We start from the raw sequence: 22,699 nt of genomic DNA on the forward strand, positions 1-22,699 counted from the left end.
ATAATGTTGGTCTTGGTTGTGCTAAGGGAGGCCAAGGGCGGGAGCATGAGAGGGAAGAGGCAGCAGCGGGCAGCCGTGGGACTGGAGGCCAGACCCTGTCCTCCAGGAAGGTGGAGCTCAAGGTCACTGTGTCTGCAGGCCCTGGCCCTGTCTCTCTCCCTACCAGGGGGTTCTTCTGGCTAAGCCTTGCAGGTGCTAAGCTTTAGTTCTTTTCCTTTTTTTAGGGAAGCCAGTTTATTTTACCTTGGCCCTCCCATCTATGTCCCAGAGCAGGGGATGACGTCTTATTTACTGAGATCCACTGTGTGCCCAGCCCCACGGGGCATTGAACTAGGAGCCAATACCTGGTGGAAGGAGGGGATGGGTGGGCAGCTGGGTTCCCCGTGACCAGGGCGTGAGCCTCAGCCCCAAACCAACCCTTCTGTGCTTCTGGCTCCTTCACCGAGAAATGCCCCCTCACGGTCTTATTGTGGGCAACCACTGGGCTAATGGAGGTGAAAGGATGTTTAATTTTTTAGTTAAAAACTCTACTTAAAATTTTGAAGAGTTGGTGTATTTACATATTCAAAACTACAAATAAAAGGAGAGCATCATAGAGTAAACTTCTTCCCCAGCCCCTCACCCCCATCTGTCCGTTCCTTCCCCCTGAGCTAGACACTGGGACTAATTTCTCACGTCCCTAGGGCCTCTGTTTAATGTGTTTACATTAAAGGAAACACAAACATATATTTCTTTCTCTCCTTCATACGCCAGTGGTAACGTGGTGGCCCACTGATCTGCGCTTGGGTTTTTAGGTTGTGTTTGTGCCTCTGTGAGAAACTACCCACTCTTTTGAAAGGCAGTCGCCCCAGAGGGACTCACAAGGTCTTTGGGAGCAGGGCCTGTGCATGCTTCTTCCATAGCTGCCCTCGGGGGTGGCCCTCGGGGGTGGCCCATGGCCAAACACAGCATGGCGGAGCACAGCCCCCGGCAGTCAACAGAAGCACATTCTCGGCGAGCTTGGTGGCCTCCGTTTCCACATCTGTAATATGGGGACAAGAAGAGTTGCTTTATGAAAGGGTCGTTGTTGCTATGATTCGGAGAGTGCCAGGTGCAGGGGGCCCGGCACATAGTAGGTGCTCAGGAAGTGGCCAAAACGAGAGCGTGGTGACGCCCGGAGGCAAGTGGCATCAGTATGGCCGTGATCGGGGCGGGGGGGAGCTCTGAGGGCTGCTCTGAGGATCTGGCATCTTTCCCTCGAGCTGCTGAGGGTAGGCACGGTTGGGGGCATGTGGCCGACTCCGGGGTCCTTGCTGACAGCTGAGCTGGGGGCTTGGGCCTCCTCATTTGTGTCCTGTCCGAGGCCAAGCGGAAGGTAAATCTTGCCTGAGCAGCAGTGTGGTGTCTGGAAGGAAGCTGTGGGGTCCCATCAGAACCCTGAGACAGGTTGTCAGGGCGGAGGCTCTTCGAAGGCACAGCGTGTGTTGCTCGTCAGCCTGCCGGCCCCCGCCCCAGTCTCCAGGGCTAGGAAGGACCCCCTTGTCACCACTGTCATTTGGATGGGCTTACACGTCCCCAGAAAGCCCCTCAGAGCCCACCACAGCTGCTGTCAATGTTGGGGAGGCCCCCGTGTCCCCAGTGTTTTCTTGCTGTCCCCATGTGCCTCTGGCATGCCAGAGTGGAGACCCAGACAGGATGAGCGCAGGGGGACCCCGCTTCAAGCCCATCGCCCCTGGCCTCTGTCATTGTAGCATGCCCTCGCTGCTCCTCTGTCCCCATTGATCTGTCTTCCTCCCTGTCTCCACGATCACTGATTTACAGATCCACCTCGATCGCCTCTCTCCTGCGTTTAACAAGGACACGCCTGGCCTGCTTCCCCTCTGCTCCCTCGGACAGGCTGGGTGGCTGCCCCCGCCCCAAAGTCGCTGGCCTGGGCTGGACTCAGAGTGGGGCAGAGATGACCTCCAGCCCCACTTACTGGTTAGGCAAATCCTTCCTGTCTTTTAGTCCCTAAGGGTAGCCTCACATCCTCCAGGCCTGCTCCTGACTGCCTCTCCCTCCTTCCAGCCCCCTCTGTTGCTGGATACCAAGCTCCTCAGATGTCATTTCCTTCAGAGGAAACAGTATACTCTACTAGCTAGGAATGTGGCCATAGAGTCACACTGTGTGCCTTCAGATCCCTTATTAGCTATGTGTCCCTGGGCAGTGCACTTCACCTTCTCTGTCTCAGTGTCCTCATCTGAAAATAGGGGGAATTGTACCCGCCTCTACTAGTCAGAGGAGCAGGTGCTCGTCCGTGGCCTTGCAGGGCACCTGGCACAGAGTAAGCCATTGCTATGTGCCGGCTTTCGTGTTACACCACTGATCTCTGATTTCTAGCACACGAAGAAATGGTCTGACTCTTGTCCCACCCACCACGTAGAAGAGAAGCCAGCCTAGTCGGGGACGGCAGAGAGGGTAGTGGCGGTTTATTTTATATAGGAAAGATCCTGTCTAATTCATTCTACTCCCTCCAGGCCTCCCCACTCCCATCTGGGCCCAACCACCTAATACCTCCCCCACAAAAGGGATTCCCAGGCTCCCTGAGCCCTGACACATAAACCCTGGGCCCTTCAGGCAGGTGCCAGCCACAGGAGTAGTGGGTTTACAAGGTAAGGGTGTATAAGATGTGACAGGCCCGGAATTAGCAATGCAATTCCTCTGTCATTTTTATCATTGGCCCCTGCAGGGAGGAGCTGATTAAATGGATATTCAACTCTTTGCATTAATGTGCATCCAGCTTCAATTTGCATTTCATTAGCTGCACAAAAAGCATAATTTTATTATTTGCCGTTGGAAAGCAGATCTCTGCTAACAAGCAGCTACACGCTGTTACTGAAATATGATGTGACTGGCTTGCTCTGCTGTCTTGCCCGCGCTGCCATCCCTGCCCCTCTGCAGACTTTGGCTTTCTCTTGAGGGCTAGCACCAGGCTGTCTTGGCCTCATCATGGCAGACTGTGTTCTCATTCTAGCCCCAATCCTCAGAGGGCTTCTCTGCCTTCCCGTGGCCACCATGTGGGGACCCACGGGTCCCATTTTCTGACACATCTAGGGAGGCAGGGGTTGACTAATACTATTGCCCAGGTAGTCACTGTCATCACCCATAATAACAATATGACCAATGCCCCACCAGTAATTCCACCATCATTACACCACCACCGGAATTGCTGTGGTCATGACCATCACCACCACATTCATCACCTCCATCACCGTCACCTTCTCCACTTCCACCGTGTTGGTACTACAGCAGCCACCACCATTACTATCACCATCTCCTTGACCACCAGCACTACCACCATCACTGCCACTACCCCCATCCATATCATCTCCGCCTTTGCTACCATCTTTCCTTCTGTCACCTCCACTATCATCATCCATCATTATCACTTCTACTGCTTCCACCATATTGATGCTACTACGGCCACAACCATTATTATCACCATTCTTCACCTCCATCCCTACCTTCTCCCTTCCCCACCACGCTTGTCACCACCCCACCACTTCTGTCACTATCACCCTAATCATCTCCATCACCGTGAGGACTATCATTATCATCAATCCCATCACTACTGCCATCATGACCATCACCGTCTTCTCCTCCACCACATTCACTGTGCCAGTACGGTCTTGGTGACAGCCATTACCACTGTCACTGTCATCACCTCCATGGCTACTTCCACCACCATCGCCACCTCTACCACTACTACCACTTGATATCCAATACCACCATCCACCATCATCACCTCCACTGCTACCATCCCACCACCTCCACCATTTCCGGCTTTACCGTGACAATACCAACACCATCGCCATTACTGTCACCACCACTACTCTCATCACTTCCTCCATCTCAATACTTTGACCCCCACCACAGATATTATCACCAACACTCTCTCCATTGACACCATTGCTATTATCATGATTACCACTGCCATCCCCATCATCTCTACACCAGCGTCTCCGTTTCTCCCACTTCGAAGAGTTCCCTGACCTTATGTGACATTGAGGGGATAAGCAGACTGAATGGAATCTTTGAGGACCCACCAGGGTGCACCAGAGCGGGGCCCACCAATGCCACGAGGGGATCTGGAGGTTGAAGCAGAGGGAGGTGTAGTAAAATCCGCACAGTGAAAGGATGACTTCGGAGGCAGGTAAAACCGATCACTTATTAACTATGGGGCCTTGGGTGAGTCACATTTCTGAGACAGCTTTGTCATCTGCAAAGCAGGACTCGTAATATCCTCTTCATTGAGCTGCGTATGAATTCAATGAAAGCATGAATGCTGATGGTCTGGGGAGTGGAGTGGACACTGTCAGTTCTCTGCCCTGATCCCCTTGATCTCCTTTATGAGTTCTTCTTGTCCACCCCCCGCCCCACCCCAGCTTCTGCGTGCTGCTTTCCTGTAGCTCGCAGTTGCATGCATGTTCAGGCTATCCCAGTTGCTTGACTCAGAGGGGCTGAGATTAGGAAGTGTCCCCAGAGTTACCTGTAACCAGTGTTCAGTGAGGCAGGCGTGTGAATGTCCAACTTCTTTGCTTTAAAGTGGAGCAAACTTGGCGGGTGTAACTTCTACCCCAGAGCTCTGTGCAGGATCAGGCCACGCCGGGGCTCCCCCTGTGACCACGCCATTGTGTGGCTGCTTTCTCATCTTGCTTACCTCAGTCCCTTGTGAGGTTCTCCCAGGAGCAAGTTCATAAGACATTGCCTGCATGAACCTTCATCCTGGGGTCTGCATCTGACATGGAACGTAGCTGGATTTCAGTGCGCACCAGCTCCCCCCACCCCTCTCTTCACATTCCCCAAGGGCATTAGATAACAGAGGGCTTTCGCGGGCATTGTTCAGTGGAACCCTGGCAGTTTCTTAGAGCAGAAATTATTCTCCCCATTTTATAGACATAAAACTGAGACCCATGCACAAGATCATGGAGCTGGTGAGAGGAAAACATGGGACTTGAAGTCTGTCTTCTGAATTCAAGCCCCGCCCTCTTCCCCAAGGAGCCCGTGGTGGGCTCAGGCCTGCGCCAGTATCTATGGATGGGGATTATGGGTTGGTTGTCAGGGAGTGAGTTCTAACTCCATTCTTTTTTTTCACACATCTTGAGCACAAAAAGAGTCACCAACCATAGGGGGCTCACCACGGAAGAAGGGGTAGCGCAGCTAGTTTAAAAGGAAGACCATGAAGTGAGAGTGACCTGCCTTCTGCCGGCATGCCGTGTGACCTTGCACAAATTGCTTAATCTGTCTGAGCCCTAGTTTCCCATTCTGTTCCCCCAGCGCCTTGGTGAGGCAGGGGCTATTACCACCCCACTTTTTCACATGACTGGAAGTAGTAATAGATGTTCTGAGAAGGGAAGGTAGATCAGAACAGAGAATGAGGTGCTCTTGCCCCCTGCCCTCGGCTCAGGAATCCTCTATGCCACGTTTCTGGCAAAGGACGTCTGGCTCAGCTCAGCTACTTCTCCGTGCCAGGGACTCTTCTCACCCTCTTGCAAGTTTCCAGTTCAACCTCCTCCCACAAAGTGTCCGACCTTCCTGTGATTTTTTTCATTCACTGGGTCTGGTTGAGTTTTCAGCGTTGCTCAGAATGACCAAGACCTCCAGGGATTTGAAGACAGCTTCCTATGCCCTTGAGTCTACTCTTGCCAAGGCTGGTCCTGGTGAGGAGGGGTCGGGCAGCCCCTTACACATCATTGTCTCCCAGCACCCACCCCCCCCACATCATTTCATTCTGCACCTGTACTCGCCAGCCGTCCGTCAAGGAGCTCACCATAGCATGTCAGTGCTGTTTTTGTGTCTGACTGGCCCCTGCAACGAGTTGTGCTCTTTGAGGGTGGGGACCTCATCTTAGTCCCCTTTAAAATCTGTAGGTTCCTGCCCCAGCCCACAGGAAGTCTTCAAAAGTAGCATAATAAAGTGGTCTTTGGAGTCAGACTTGCATTCACACCTCAGCTCTATGCTTTGTTTTAGGCAAAGCACTTTGCGTCCTTGAGCCTCAGTTTCTCCATCTGTGAAATGGGTGTGGTAGTTTCACCTACCTCCCAGGGCTGTTGTGAGGCTCAAATGGCATGATTTGATGGGACTATTAAGTCCCATACCCAGCCTGCAGTGAGAAGCATCTGGAACTGAGAAGTGACCTGCTCTGCTGAACATGGGAAGCCGGAGCTGGACATGATCCTTGGGGTCGGGGTGGGGGTCTCTGAGCAGCCCAAGGTGTTCTGGGCCTTTCACCTGCCTGGTCCCACACCATTCTCACTCTGACTAGTGCCCCGAGGTTGGCTGTCTCCCAGTGGAGTCGCCAGGTGGGAGAGGGCCGCAGGCAACAGAATGCAGATGGAACGGAGTGGGCGAGCTCCGGCACTGAATGCTGTGGTTTGAATGGATACACGTCTCCAGACTTCAAGGCAAGCATCTCTGGCCAAACCCACTGTGGAGATCCTAAATTGGCACCCTGTGGAGTGAGCTGTCTGATTCTACAAAGGCAGTATTTCTGGTTTTCAAAAGAACTGAATAATTTAAAATGCACAAGACAAAAAGTGGGATTAAGGCGATCTGATAGGCTCTCCAGGCTGGGGTATCAATTATACACACTCAACTTGTAAAGCCTTATTTGTGAGATTCAGAATTTATTATCTGTCTGAAGCACTAATTACCAGGTTTTTCTCTTTTAGTCTTACAGGTCTCTTTTCAAATTTATTTTCTCGTCCCCCTCCCCCTGCACTGGGGTCGAATAACTCCTGTTCCTAAAAGGGAGGCTGCCTACTTGAGGACAGACAGAGGGAGATGTTTGGGTTCGGCTCTTCCCACTCTGGACGCATCGGGGAAGCAGGAAGGAGGGCAGGAGGACTGGGCAGTATTACATATTAATAAAGGGACTGTTTCGTCATGTATGTGCATTGCTTCAGAAGGCAACTATTTCCATGTGGCACACGTTGTTTTTCCTTTCCTGGGTGACTTCTTGTCTTCCTCAGAGCTAACAACCATCCTGTTCTTTTGCCTGCTTGCCTGTCTGTGTACTTATCAGTCTTTCAACTCCGGTGTCTGCCGCCTGCCTACGCCTTCTCTCAAGGTTTTCATGCGCATCGGGCGCACTACTGATTTCATCATCCTGAATGGTCCCACCCGAGTCTCTGGTCCTGGTGCCCTTGGAGGTGACAGTGTCCTGTGCCTGGCTGCCACCTCATCCCAGCCCTTCCTTTGTCACCATCCTGGGATGCCTTTCCCATCTCTCCTCCATGGTGAGTCACCATCGCCTCCATCTTCAGTCTCCCTCTGCGTCCCTCTTGGTTTGCAACTTTGATTTGGCAGACTACCTCCGAGAGAGCTTTGTGTGTGTGTGTGTGTGTGTGTGTGTGTGTGATGCTATTCTTTCCTTTTCTTAAGTTTTTATTATGTTAGTCACCATACAGTACATCCTTAGTTTTTGATGTAGTGTTCCATGATTCATTGTTTGTGTGTAACACCCAGCTCCATGCAATATGTGCCCTCCTTAATACCCATCACCGGTCTATCCCAATCCCCCACCTCCCTCCCCTCTGAAGCCCTCAGTTTGTTTCCCAGAGTCCATAGTCTCTCGTGGTTCATTCCCCCTTCTGTTTACCCCCCCTTGATTTTTCCCTTCCTTCTCCTACCGATCTCCCTGCTATTTTTCATGTTCCATAAATGAGTGAAACCATATGATAATTGTCTGTCTCTGTTTGACTTATTTCACTTAGCATAATCTCCTCCAGACCCATCCATGTTGCTGCAAATGTTGGGTAATCGTTCTTTCTGATGGCTGAGTAATATTCCATTGTATATATGGACCACATCTTCTTTATCCATTCGTCTGTTGAAGGGCATCTCGGCTCCTTTCAGAGTGTAGCTATTGTGGACAATGCTGCTATGAACATCGGGGTGCATATGGCCCTTCTCTTCACTACACTGCGGGAGCTTTTAAGGAAGGATCCTTGAGAAGCAAAAACTTGCCTTTCTGAAAATCACTCTTGATGATTCAGTCAAATATAGAATTCGGGGTGGATATTTTCTTTCAGAAATGGGAAGAATTTGGGGGCACCTGGGTGACTCCGTCGATTTGATGTCTGACTTTGGCTCAGGTCATGATCTCAGGGTCCTGGGATGGAGGCCTGCATTAGGCTCTGTGTTCAGTGGGGGATCTGTTTCTCCCTCTCTCCCTGCTCCTGCTCTCCTCTCAAATAAATAAATAAAATATTAAAAGAAATGGGAAGAATTTTCACCACGATCATTTGGTTTCCAGTGACATAAAGAGGTCAATGCCATTTCACTTCCTCGTTCTTTGTATATTATCCATTGTTGGTTTTCTTGTAAAAGCTTGAGGGGGCTGTGGGATCTTCTCATCGGAGCGGAAGGCGTCGGAGCTGAGCTTGCTCTGCTGCACTGACACTCTGTTCTATCCACTGTATGGAGCACTTAATGGAACTTTTACTTTACAAACTCATGCCCTCTAGTTCTGGGAAATTTTCCCAAATTATTTCTTGGATGCCTTCCTTCCCTCTGTTTCTTTGGTTCTATCTTTCTGGGAACTCTTATAATTCGTATGTTGGACTTCCTGGATCGATCCTCTAACTTTATCTTTTTTTCTCCTTTTCCTTTTGTGTCTTTGACCTTCTTTTTGAAATCTTCGTTTTGTTTTATCTTCCGATGCTTTTACTGAGTTCCACCATTTCTTTTCTTCTATACGTAATTCTCCAGTCACTCTCCATATGGCCCCCGAGTAACTGTGCTGAGATGTGGGCACATGGTACTGAAGTCTTTCATGGTTCTCCATGGCCTGGGGGAGAAGTCTCTTGTTCTTGGTATGACCTGCAGGCCCACCTGTTTCTCTCACCTCATCACACTAAACCTCTCCACATAGCCGAGGCTGCGGCTGCTCTAACCAACTCACCACACTGGACACACGAAGCCACCTCTTGCCTCCATGCCTTGGCTCAGACTGCCACTTCTGCCTAGAACTCTCTTGCTCTGGCTGTTCCCATCGTTGACTTTGCCCTGCCTTCCCTATGGGACTGTGAAGTCCCTGAGGGCAGGAACAATGTTGTAGTCATATCTGTTTGCCCAGTACCCACTAAACCCCTGGCCCGTGGCATGTAGGTATTCAAAGAATACCCGATGATGCTTGATGAACACGTGTGTTTGTTGAGAGCAGTCATTATAAACCTCTGGACTAGACTCAAGGAAAGTCCACGGACGAGTCCAACACAATCCCTGTCGTTGGGTGATTACATAAAGTGGGGTGTTCATGTGTGAGTATACACACACACCCCATATCTGAACATGACAGACTGTGATCAGTGCATTAAGAGAGGGATACACAGCATGCAAGGAGAATTTTTGAGAAATAAAACTTTTATCCAACCTAGTTAAATTAAATACCAAAGCCTTTGTAAGAGGTGTGGAGCATTACCTCTTTGGACCAGCGTGTAGGCATGGCCGTTTCTGTCTGAGCCCCTGCCTCTCTAGGTGGGCTTCTCCTTTGGTCCCTGCCTCCATCACTCTGGGCTGCACTGTCCTTCTCTTAAGAATGAGTTGAAACCATTTTCCATTTGCTTCCACACTGAGCAGCAGACTGGAGTTTCCCCAAATTCCCCTTTTGTAAAGCAGAAGCAAATTGGGAAGAGCAGAATTCTGGAAGCTTAGCTAACCTTAGTGCCGTGGTGGCATGCATACTCTGTCCAAAGGGAGCCCTGTTTTAGTAGGAAGCGACCATTTATTCAGTGTGCTCTCTGCGTCAGACACTGTGCTAAGTACTATAGGCATGTGGTCGCAGATGTGAGATCACAACCTCACGGTGGATCAGTGGGCTGGGGACTACTGTCATCATTTTATACATGAGGGAGTGGAAGCCTTAGAGAGGTTAAGTGATAGCACCAGGTCACACAGGCTGAAAAGGCGGAGGCAGCCAGGACTCAAATCCAGGGCTGATGACTCCATCCTTTAACACAATAAGGAAGAAACATGAGAGAAAGGGAGGGCACAAACGTTTGCCTTTGGAACTTGTATCCAAGGGTTCCTGGCAAGAGATGCCTGAGGGGAACCAGGACAGAGAGGTGGGGCTGTGGGTGACCTGTGCCACTTTTGTCCCGGGGCCAAAGCAAAATAGAGATGTGACCCTGGGAAATCACCATCTCTTCCACTGCACACCTTGCATGACGTGTAGGGGTGAGATGCTGGGAGGTAGCCCCCAGTGGCTGTCCTGGTGAGGCAGGAACAAAAGCAGTGGGAGATTTAGGGGTGCAGTCCAAGGATGGAGGAGATCTTGGAGACTGTCTAGCCTTATCCCCTTGTTCCATTCCTCAGGAGGAAGGCTGCCCCCCCCCCAAGGCCGCCTGGTGAGTGAGGTCAGTGACTGGCTTGTGGTCTGGGCCTCCCATTGCCCACCCCAGAGGCTCCTTCATGGCACTCAGAGGCACTCTCTGGCTCCGGAGGGCAAAGGACTCTCCCAAGAACATAGCTCAGAGAGCCCGGACAGAACCAAGAACAACTGAAGAGGAGTGTGGAGAGCAGGATGTGAACCAAATTATTCTAAAACGCCACCTGGGTTTTTAAGAAAGAGGTGCCTTTTAATTACTTGGTGTGCATGAGAGCAACTCCAACCACCAAGAAAGATGTGCCTTGGGAGGCCTGTCATGATGGAAACAGTCCTCATTTTGAAACTTCTAAATGAATCCCAGTCTTGTCACAGACACACTGCTGGGAGAGACTGAATCGGCACATCATTATGGAAGACAATTACTCATTATCCTGACAAGTTGGAGATGCTTACACCCTATGATCCAAAAAGTCTGTTCCTCAGAGTAGAACCTGGAAAATCTCTTGGACGTGTGTTCTGGGAGGAACGGATGAGAATGTTCCTGTGATAGTGAAATAAAAGGACACAGCACAAATGCCCATCACGTGACAGTGGGTGAGTCCATCATGTATGTTCACACCACGCGGAAGGAGGGAACTACAGCTTTAAACAACAACGTGGATAAATCTCAGGAACAGAATGGTGAGTGAAAAGAGCAAGTCTCAGAAGACAATACAGAGTATGGTTTTATTTATGGGAAATTAAAAAAACCCAGCAAAAGTACTCAGTTGGGGTACAGACACATACAGTGAAATAATAAAGAAGAGCAAAGGAACGAGAAGAACAAAATTCAGGCTGTGTGTGGGGGAGGAAGGAGGCTCACGGAGGGGCTAGAGGGGCAGTCAATTCATTGTATGCCGCTGGCTGATGGGTATCTGTGTGGGTTAACCTTACACACACTTGGTCATTGTTACTCTGTATTCCAATACATTTTCAAGATTTAAAGGTGCAGATTTAAAGGGACTATTCAATAAAATACAGGTAAACAAACAAACCAAAAACACAAGTCACTCACTCTCTCACCCAGAGGAGGTAAACACGGGTAACCTTTTGGTGCAGGTTGTTCTGGGCTTTTATTGACTTAGTGTGTTTGGTCACGCATCTGGTCTGTACTTGGATGTATGCTCAGGCTGAGACAGAGCTGGGACCCAGCTGTTTCCAGGAGGTGGACCTGGTGCTTCTCTTCCCCGACCCCCAGTGGTTGTCTGTGCAGCAGGGGATTTTCTTTTGGGGGGTTGGATGGAGGAGGTTTGGGAAGTTTTTTCTTCTGAGGCTTCGGAGTGGGACAAAAGAAGAGAGCCCTGACTGGCCTAAAGAATTGACTTTGATGCAGATGGGAGTGGGGATGGGCAGAGCGAATCGAGTGGTGTTGAGGAAGGCCGTGATGAGACCCAAAGCTCAAGGAGACCAGCTTCAGGGCCAGGTGCATGTGAGTTCAGTGCTGAAGCCGAGTGGGAGTATGGGATGGGGCCAGGGAGCCGTTCTGGAATGGGACAGCCCCCACCAAGCCGGATGGGGGATCCTGTCTGACACCTCCTCGGCTGACCCACGGTCCCCACAGGAGAGACAGCTTGTTCCTGAGGACACGTGAGGCACCTGCCTTGTCCCCCAGCAACAACAGGGAGGTGGTAGGACTTTCAAGTTCTGCAGGTGGGAGCTCAGAGCTACCAGGATTTGAATATTAATGCTCACAGAACTACATTTATATGCACAGCTGTCATTAAATGATATTTGATTAAATAATTTTTAATGGTTGCCATAGTATTCTATTGTTTGGATGTATTGTGGTTAATTTATCGGATCCCTTATTGTTGGGAAATTAAATTGTTTCTCTCTATAAGCGACTCTGCAATAAATATTTGTGAATACTCATGACCATTTCGTAAGGAGGCGTTCCTGGGAATAGACTCACTAGCACAATGGGTTTGCAAAATTTTAAGGCTTTTGATACAAATTGCTACACTGTCCTCCAGGATGATTGTGTGAATTTATACTCCCACCAGCAGTAAATAAAAGTAGCTGTTTCCTCACACTCTTTCCAAGATGAGATATTATTATTTAAGCATATATTTTGCAAATTGAAGGCTCAAAAATTATGGTGTCTCATTTTCATTTGCATTTCTTTGGTTTCCAGAGAAGGTAAACTTTTTTTCATGTTTATTGAACATCTATTTTTTTAGACACTATTTGTTCACCTTTCGTCATTTTTTCCTCCTATCTGGGCATTCATATTTTTCTAACACAATTTGAAGCCTTGCTTTATGTTGAGGACGTAACTCTTCTTTTCATGTGATTTGCATTTTTTCCAGTTTGTCTTTTACATTTTTATATTGTTTCTTACACTTTTATTTTGAAATAAAGCTTATAGACAAGTTGCAAGTAGAGTCCAAAGACCATTTTTCTCCCAGACCCATCTGGGTGACTGGTGCCTATCACCCTTGGGCATGTTAGTGTGCATTTCCTACAAACAAGGACATTCTGCTTCATGGCTGCGACACGACTATCAAAATCAGGAAGCTGACCTTGTACCTGGGTAGCAGCTATTCCTGAGACCCTGTCCGACATCTGCCAGTTGTCCCAACCATGCCATCTGTAGCGAAAGGATCCAGTTCGGTATCCCATGTTGCACTTGTCATGTCTCTATTCTCCTTCAATCTGGAACCATTCCTTGGTCTTTCCTTGACTTTCATGACTTTGACACTTTTGAAGAGCCCAGGCCAGTTTGATTGAATGTCCATTGAAGTGTTCTTTCTGCTGTTTCCTCATGATTTGCCCCAGCTTATCCCCATTTGGCAGGCTAGCAGAAATGATGCTCAGCTCTTCTCCTTGCAGCCCACCAGCTCATGTGGGGTTTGGATTGGTCTCATTACAGGAGGGCGAATCTTCGAACGCCTGATTAAGGTAGAGCCTTCCAGATTTCTTCACTCTAAAGTTACTCCCTCCGCCTTTGTAATTAATACTTATTTTATGGGGAGATACTTTGAGACTATTAAATACCTTGTTCCTCTTCAAACTTTCGATTTATTCATTTGCATAGTTTTATCTGTATAAGCTCCTGGATTTCTATTTTATTAGAATCCACTAATATCATTATTTGTTTTGTTGCTCAATTGGCCCTAGGTTTGGTCACTAGAAGCCCTTCAAGTGGACTTCTGTATCTTTTTGAGTTTGTCTCCATCGTTCTTTTTTCTTCTTCTTTTTTTTTNATCCCTTTCTTCCCCTACCGATCCTCCTAGTTCTTATGTTCCATAGATGAGAGAAATCATATGATAATTGTCTTTCTCTGCTTGACTTATTTCACTTAGCATTATCTCCTCCAGTGCCGTCCATGTTGCAGCAAATGTTGAGAATTCGTTCTTTCTGATAGCTGAGTAATATTCCATTTGTATATATGGACCACAGCTTCTTAATCCAGTCATCTGTTGAAGGGCATCTCGGCTCCTTCCATGATTTGGCTATTGTGTCTCCATCTTTCTTTGAACACTTCATTTATTTTTTGGCAAACCAAGGTGTTTCTCCTCAGTCCTAGAATCAGCACTTCTCCAAGGATCCCTGGTTCCTTTTAGTGAAGAATAGTATTTAGAAGCTAAAATCTGAGTATTAGGTGTGCTCATTGCTATTGGGGTATCATGCTCCCACACTCTCTGTGGACACACACATATATGCATGCATTCACATGTTTACAACTGTATTTATTCTCTATATATCTAGATATGTTGAAGGTATATATATATATGTTCATAAAACTGAGATTTTAATGCCTCCAATTCTAATCATACACCATGGGGTATATTCTAGTTTTCTTTCTTTGCATTCCAATAACTGTCTTCTATGGCAGTGAGAACATTGGCTCCCACATCGTCATCTATAATATAATCAGTTCTTTGATTAATACTTTGTAGGTCATCAATCCCTCATCACTGCCACTGTCCTAGGGACATCCTCCCAAGATGAGAAGGACATGCCCTTCTCATCTTGTTCAGGCTCAAACACCCCATGCTGGGCACTCTACTGAGGCTCTGATACTCTGTTCTGGGCTGTTCCTCACTCCCGAGATGCTCTGAGGCTTCAAATGGGCTCCTGCTCTCACATATACCCCATTCAGTGCACATGGGCTCTGATCCCACACTGGGCCACCTCCAGCCCACACGTATGCTCCCTTAGCCCTGTTTTGGCTCTGACACCCATATTGCCCCCATCCCAGCCCTGCCTGCCCCACATAGTGGCTTTTGGCCTAAAGTGTCCTGGAAGGGAAGGGAAAGGAAGAGTGTAAATGGTGTATTTTGATGTTTTACATTTTAAAGAAAATGAATCTGACTTTTTCTTTATGTTTCCTCAACTTAGTGCCATACTTAGGCCTTACCCGGTCGCTGTAGCCTGGGTTCCCTCCAAAGCAGAATCCGTGACAAGGGCTTGTATGCAGTTTATTTTGGTGATTGGTCCTAGGGAAGAGAAGTGGGGGCTGGGAAGTGTGAAAGAGGGAGGAAGGGGAAGCCACTACGAGAAAAATGGGGGTCAGTCCTGCTGGGGGCCTATCAGGAACAGTGTGCAGTATGGCTCAGAATCATCTCCCTGACAGATGGAAGAGAGAGATATTCACCTCCAGCTTTAGCTCCTAAGGCCCCGGGTTGCCCTAGGGGGTGTTAGATCCCTTGCACACTGGGGTTTGTGTTCATACCAGAATGGCTGAGTGGGTTACTGCAGGTGGCTGCAGAGCTATGCCAGAGAGGCCAGGAAGAGGGACACAGACAGAGAGACAGAGGTGGTGTGGCTAGGGTGATGGGTGCACAGACCACACCCAGTGCAGTGGTTTCTACAGCCATAGCTGACAGGCTGTAAAAGGGGCGTGAAAGGTGTCTGACGTACAACCCAAAGATAATATCAGCATTAATCCGCATTTTCTCTTAATATGGTTGATTTTTCATTTTAGTATTTGATCCTATCTGGACTCTATTTTTAAGTACAGTTTTTTTTTTTAAGATTATTTATTTATTTGAGAGAGAGAGAACATGAGCAGGAGGAGGGGGAGGGACATGCAGACTCTGTGCTGAGTGTGGAGCCCAGCGTGGGGCTTGATCTCATGACCCTGAGATTGTGACCTAAGCCAAAATCAAGAGTACACTGCGTAACCTACTGAGCCACACAGGAGCCCCTGAAGTGTAGTTTGAGGTAGGGATAGAGTTTAAATCTGTTCCCTAGTGGGTTGGGCAGTTATCCCCAAACCATTATTCACTGAATAATCCATATTTCCCCACAACCATACGAAATTCTGTCTTCAAAGTATATTAAAATTTCAATATTGAGTCTGTTTTATTCTTCTGCCTGCCAATTTCTTTGCTGGTACCATACTGTTTTGATTATTGTAGCTTTAGAATGCATTTTACTATCTGCAGAGCAGATATCCTTCTAGTGATGTGAATTCTTTAGAACTGTATTAATGACTGGTAGTCATTCATTTTTTCTAGAGGAACTTTTGAATCATCGCATTTTTAAATTCCTTTTCACCTTCCCCTGGAAGAAAAGCCCTGTGCTCGTATATTCTTCAGCTAGGCAGCAAACCCTTGTTTCACAGATGGTCAGAAGACGTAAAAGCAGAAGATATAAAAATGCAGATGGTGTATTTTCACTCACTATGCTGCCTGCCTGCTAATTTCACCTTCACAGCCGTCGCGTGACTTCAGGAAGGGTGGTCATTCTATAGACCACAAGTACGAAGCTCAGAAAGGTTTTGCCCAAGGTCATACGGTGAGTACTGGAACAGGACAAAAGCAGTTTTGTATTCAGAAGGCTCATTAGGAAGACCATCAGTCCAGGAATCAGGACAGAAGTTTGGGCTTCTAATGGGAAATCTTTGGTCTTGATACATTTAAATTGAAGCACAATTTTCACTGAGCTCCAGAAAGATCTTCCTAGGAGTGAAGGGTATGAGATATTAGAACAGAAAATAGTGGGGCATCTTCTATGAGGGTCTTTAAATAGAGAGGCTGGTTCTAAAGATCGTGTCCCTGACACACACAGCCAGCCCCTCCCCACCCCCACCTCGGGCCCTGCTGATGGCTGATGCTCCCTTAGCGGCCACTGCTGGCCTCTGTGGTGTTGCCTGCCACTGGCCTGCCTGGGCCTCAGCCCCTTGTGGTCTCCTTAACCCACTTCATCTTAGGCTTGTGGCTGGTTCTCTGGTTATCCTTGAGTCGGTCCTTCTATCCTCCTTACCCAGATCCTACCCAGCTGGGCCATCTCAGCTCTGCAAAAGCACCCCAGGAACAAAGACAAATAGAAAAGAAGTGAGTTCCTTTGGTGAAGTTGTTCCTGCCCCCTTGAAGCCACTCTTTTTTGTAAATTTTAACTATCCTAAAGAAACTGGATGCTACTTGTTTCTTGATGGGGAGAAGAAGGCGTAACCGAATGCCTCCTCTGTGCTAGGCATTTTAGAAGGCACCTCATTTAATCTTCCCTGCATTCCTATAGGAAGGGATGCTTAGGTCCACTCTACAGATGAGGAAACTGAGGCCACAGGGCTTATGGAACTTGTATTAAGGCATGTGGCATGTTAACCATAAAGCCAGGGCAAAAACCCAGGTCTGTCCTGACTCTAAGTTCAATTCCACAAACGTGAGGTTGGCATCCTACTGTGTGCCAGGCACTGAGTTTTGGCTCCGTAGCTGCCTCCTCACTGCCAAAGATTTGAGCAGAGCAGCTGAGGCCATTTTTCATAGGTCTTTATTTTCCTTAGAGCATTCTCCATTTTAAGTGCATCGTGTGTTGACTTTTGGAATCTGAGCTATTGAGCTGGGCATATTTGGAAAAGCTTGGAGTGGAGGATGTACAAAGACCCTGCGAGATGGAGTCCTATCTGTTGGGCCAGTCAAGCCTCTTGTGTTTGCTTTCATTTTCCTTTGGCTCGGGAAAGGATGGTTTGGTTTTGCAAACGAAGGCTGAGGGCTTTTGCCAGCTTGCTAACTGCTTTGTCCCTGTCAGATGTGTCAGACTCACAGAACATTGCTCCCCAGCTGCAGGCCCATGGTTTCAGAGAGTGCCTGCACAGAAAACCACTCATTTCCCTTCGCAAGAGAGGTGCCCAAAGCAGAGATTTCAATATATTCCACTTTAGCCAAGGGAAGCCAGAACATGGATGCTGTTGCCAAGGAAACCACCTCCTTCCTCCCCGTGTGCTGTGCATACGTGTATCACTTCATCTCTCTGCTCTCCAAGGTAATATCATAGCCCTGTGCTTGGGGAAGGGTTTTTAAAAAGGCATATAAAACCTCTTAGCATCGAGAAGATTCATTAAATGATCTCACTCCAGAGAAGCTTAAATTATTCTTTTTAGACCCTTTTATGCCGAGAATGGGGAAATGGCTGAGTCAGTGCTATCTCTCGTAGCCCAGCTTGGTGTCTTGGTGGAAACAGTTTGCAGAAATAAACAAATCAGGGTTCAGAAGCTCAGACAGGGAGAGAGTGTGTGTAATAATAACGAGGCCATCATGTAGCTGTAATGTCACCAGCTAATCCCTCCAAGTAGATCTGCCGAGACCACCTTGATCCACGGGCCTCCTGGATGAGAGGCCACGTTTCCCAGGGCAGGCTTCAAAGCACAGACAAGAGAGGGTCTCTGTTGCAAGGCCACCTGTCAAAAGGCCCCTTGTCAGCAAACTGTGTGGGGATTTCTGCTGCCCAGTCTGGTCTTGGGCCCAAGTCTGGGGCCGCTTCTGTCCTCATTCCAGTGTCTGGTCTCAGTCTGCCTCTCTCTCCTGCTGGCTGCTGCCACCCCCTCCTTTTCTCCACCTGCCCTGATTCTGGATGCTCAAGTCAGTAGGAACCCCCCTCGTGGGTCGCAGCGCAAAAGGCAGCGCGGGCTCCGTTTTTGCTAATCATCTGAGAGCTCTGAGCACTGCCCCTGGTTTCACACCTTCTCTCAGTCCTCCTTGGCTTCTGGTGCTCAGATCCCCTACTGCCCACTGGATGTGTAAATGCAATTTGGCTTCCCTTGTTCAATTAGTGGCACTAGCCAAGGGTGCTGGCTTATATTAATGGTTCTCAACTGGGTGGCACTTTTGCCCCCCAGGAGACATTTGGCAAAAATGTCTGGAGACACTTTGGGTTGTTATGAGTGTGACGGGGGGGGGGCACTGCTGGCATCTGGTGGTTTGAAGCCAGAGATGCTGCTCAACGCCTGCAAGGCCCAGGGCACTGCCCTGAACTAGAAGGATCTAGCCCCAGATGCCCGCAGCGCCGAGGTTGAGAAACACCAGCTTATTCGCTTCGCCCATTCGTTTCCTAAATGTTTACTGAGTACCTACTATGCATCGTTCTCTAAACCAGGACCTGGGGTTATAAGCTGAACAGGACAGACACACGTCTGCTCACTTCCTCCATGGAAACCAACTGGGCGACATTAAACAAATAATTTCACACCCGAATTATGTAAGTACAGCTGGTATCCTGATTCGGCTCGGATCTCCTGCCCCAGTTCTGAGGCCTGACTTACATATCAGCCCAACCCTGCTTCGGCTTCTATGGGTGTGGACATCCATCGTGTCCCCCCATGGCCACATTCAGGGCAGGTGGCGGTCAGCCCTACAGCTTCCTTCCTGGCCAGGCCACAGGCTTGCCTGGCGTAACTGCATTGCTGCTGACCATGATGGGAGCACAGTTAGGGGACAAGAATAACCCTGGCATGTCACAAAAGCTACAGCACTTTGTCATCTTCTGAAGCCCCAGGCCCTGCCCTGTCTGTCCTGAATGGCATCTAGGATGGCAAACCAAAGCCTCCTCCGACTCTACCCTCTGCTGGATTTCCAGGTGGGACTTACTGGGCCACACCTCCCAGCCTCCCTCTCACCCAGCTGCCTCCTCTGATAGGCTTGTTTAATCCCATGCAGTCTTCCAGGGTTAGGAACACAGACTCTAAAACCAGACAACCTGGGTTTGAATCCCTCCTCTCCACCACTTACTAGCTGTGACCTTGGGCAAGTTCTTTAACTTCTCTGTGCCTGGTTTCTTTTACTGTAAAATGGCGATAATTGTCATCTCTCTCTGCTGTGGTTATCATGAGGATTAAAGGAGCTCATACATGTGGAGTTCTTGATTCACAGTAAGTGCCGTTTACATTTTGTTATTAATATCATCGTTACTATTTTCCCAGCATGTTGGCCTGGCCATGCAGACAAAGCAGAAACTTCTGTCTCTGTCTCTTGTAGCCACATACTTGTCTTCACGGAGCTCAGCCATGCGTGAAGTGCCACAGACCTTCCTTTTGTGACCCTTGGGAGAGCTGGCTGTTGAGAGGTCAATGGGTGCTCTGCCTGGGCATTTTGAGGGTTTCCGTGTGTAGGAGGAAGATGACCGTGACTGTGGAAGCAGAGGGTTGTCATGGAAATGCACCTGTTCCAGGTCATTGCAACCTGAGAGCTCTGGCCTGGCTCTGCACAGGCATGCCTGGCACCAGGTCTCCGCCTTGCCCCTGGCTCAGGGCAATGAGTGACAGCGATAGACATCTTTCTTCCCTGCTGTTTGGTTGCAGCTGCTTTCTCTGTCCGGTGTGAAGAGCAGCCTGGGCTTTTCCTATATCCCAGGGCTCTGTGAGCATCTCATGAGATGATGGGATCTGAATAACGTTGGTAGCAACTATTGACTGGATGGCTTACTGTGTGTCTGACGAGGTGCAGATGAGGGGAAGGGAACTGATGGTTATTGGACACCCCCTTCGAGACTGAGCTAGGAGGCTTTTGTGTGTCATCTCATTTAACCTCCAGGAATGCTCAGGAAGATGGAGCATCCTGACCTTAGCAGTGAGGAAGCTGGAGTGTAGACCTAAGTCCCCTGCTCAGAGTCTCTTCCAGGAGGTGGCAGTCCCAGAGTTGGTGGCCATGGTCTGTCTGCCTTTGGAGCTCACGCCCTGTCCCTGTAGGGGTCGTTACTCTTGGCACTTCGGGGAAACTCCACAGCATCCAGGAATTACCAACACGGGCTCCCTGTCTGGGTGACCAGAGTCAGCAGAGGTGCTTTGCCAGCTGGGGGGCGCCTACACTGCCTTCATTGGGGGTAGGAGGGTGAGGGGTGGGGGAGGGTAGGAGGTGGGGAACAGGGAGGGTTGGGGTCTCCCCCCACCGCCCGTCATCTGCTGCAGGTCAGTGGGACTCCAGGGTACTCTGGGGCCTGTCAGCTGCCCTGGGGCCAGAGGACCCTGCTGTCGCAGTGCCCTGGAGGCACCTCCTGGGGGGGCCAATGACTGTGTCAGGACTCACAGCCCCGCACTGACAGTTTTTTCTGCTCTTGTCTTTTCCTCCCTTACCCACCTGCTAATCTCACTTTCACACACAAAGCCTCCCCCTGCACACACACACACACACACACACACACACACACCCCGTTTCCCTCCTCCGTCCCTTGCCCTGCTTTTGTACTTTATGATGCGGGACTTTGGTGAGGAAACTCATTAGAGTTATTATTCCATGCACAGAAATGTGTCTTTCATCCCATTCATATTTCATGTTCCTCCCACTTGATCTTTTGACGCTTTTTAATTCCTGATATTACACCACACACACACGGAGCTCTCTTCGGGTGTCGTTCTTTCTACAGAGTTGTCATTCTTGCTCTCCGTGTGAGGAGTGCTCTGTGTTATATGTTTATTAATTTCCAAAAAAGATTTCAGTATGACGGGATTGACGCTGTCTGATGCTGACGCAGGGGTCGGGACGCTTTGATGGGAGTAGATGTGAGAACGGCGGACAGAGGTCTGGATTCTCGTTCTGGCCGTTGTCACCTTTCCTCTCTAGAGGCCAGGCATCCGCAGATCCACACCCCAAGGCCTAGTCCAACCCCGGCCTCAATTGGGTTTTTTTTTTAGCGTAATAAGCAGGTGGTTTAAACTCTAACTTATAAAAGGAATATTTTGGGAGGAGTCAGGGCTGCCCACAGAGTCACAGAAATGGCTGAAGAATCAGCCTGGACCGGGGAGCAGGGCAGCCCCATGAACCAGAGACAGGGGGGCCCAGGCTGTTCCTTTAGGCCCTGCAGGTGGGAGGGAGGAGACTCCGGGGCCCGCCCCGGTTCTCTTCTCCGCTCAAGGTTCAAGCTGCAGGGGTTGGCTCAGCGTGGGTCACGTGCCTGGGGAGGGGGCGGGGCATTTTGATTGACAGTTGTGTTACGAGTAGTGTTTGTCCAATGAGGGCAAGGTGTTCACCGAAGTAGGAGGCTGTTTCCGGGAGGAGGACCCTGGGTTCTGAGTTGGGGGGACGAGAGACACCCACTGCACAGTCCGGACAGTGGGGGTAGCGGTGCGAGCGCCCGGCAAAGAGAGGAGGAAGCCGGTTTTTCTGGCTGTAAATCTTCCACCAAGAGACATATTTCTGGGCCTCAGAGATTGGCCCCCGATTCCAGGGCTGGCACATTTTATCTGGAAAAGACCTGAGAGCAACTCTTTTTGACTTTCCGGGCCATAAGGTTTCCGCCATGATGACCCTTGAAAGCCGCCGTGGCCCATATGTAAATGAAATAAAGCTTTATTTGCAAGAACAAGCAGCAGAGCTGGATTGGGCCTTTGGGTCACAGTGCGCTGGCCCCTGTGCCTGCTGATAGCTCTCACTTCATAGGGGAGAAGGTCCCTCTTAGCAATCCATGTGTGGAATCTGACAGTGGTGCTTCCACTTGCCTCTACTACAGAATCCCAAAGGAGCCTATTGAGACCACAGATGCCTGAGACCCAGCCCAGACTTCCAACTCAGAATGTCCAGGGATGGACGGGATCAGGGCCCTAGGTGATTCTGACCTGTGCAGTGTTGTGAACTGGTCTAAGATGCGGACAAGGAGACAAGACCCTCCAACATGAAGTGGCTCATGGAAGCAACAGGTGAGAAAGGGCGGACTTGGGAGCTGAGGGGAGGGAGGCGATCCCCAGGGCTGTGGGAGGGTGTGTATGCAGGGCAGGCTTCCTGGAGGAGAGCCCAGGGTGCCCTAAAGGGCAGTCTGAACTGCCGCAGTACTAATGTGACTTCTTCTAGCTGTTAGTCTTTGCTCTTAACTAGCCAGGAGGGGAGGTGATTAAAAGTCCAGGTGCTAAACCTGAGACCCTTGCTTTCCTGCTTCAAGGCAGCAAGGTCTCTAAAAGGTTTTCTGTTTCCATCCTTCTGAAGGGGGCCACACCCATGACTCAGCCCCATTCCTCTGGCTTCCCTCAAAGCCCCTCCTTCCCCTTGCAGATGTGCCCTGTTCTCTTCCAGACCCACTTTACTACGAACCCCCTATCTCCTTTGCCCCCGGTGACACCCACCTGTGCATCCTTCTGGTACTAACCATGTTCTGGCAAAC

At 49.4% G+C, this 22,699-nt stretch overlaps 1 pseudogene; it reads right to left on the reverse strand.

Annotated features, from left to right (window-relative positions):
- LOC105237249 overlaps window positions 1-3,476 on the reverse strand; it is a 38,774-nt pseudogene extending 35,298 nt beyond the window's left edge.
- Window positions 3,477-22,699: the final 19,223 nt, after the last annotated feature.

Source organism: Ailuropoda melanoleuca, chromosome 6 (assembly GCF_002007445.2).
Source record: "Ailuropoda melanoleuca isolate Jingjing chromosome 6, ASM200744v2, whole genome shotgun sequence".
NCBI classification, from domain to species: domain Eukaryota; kingdom Metazoa; phylum Chordata; class Mammalia; order Carnivora; family Ursidae; genus Ailuropoda; species Ailuropoda melanoleuca.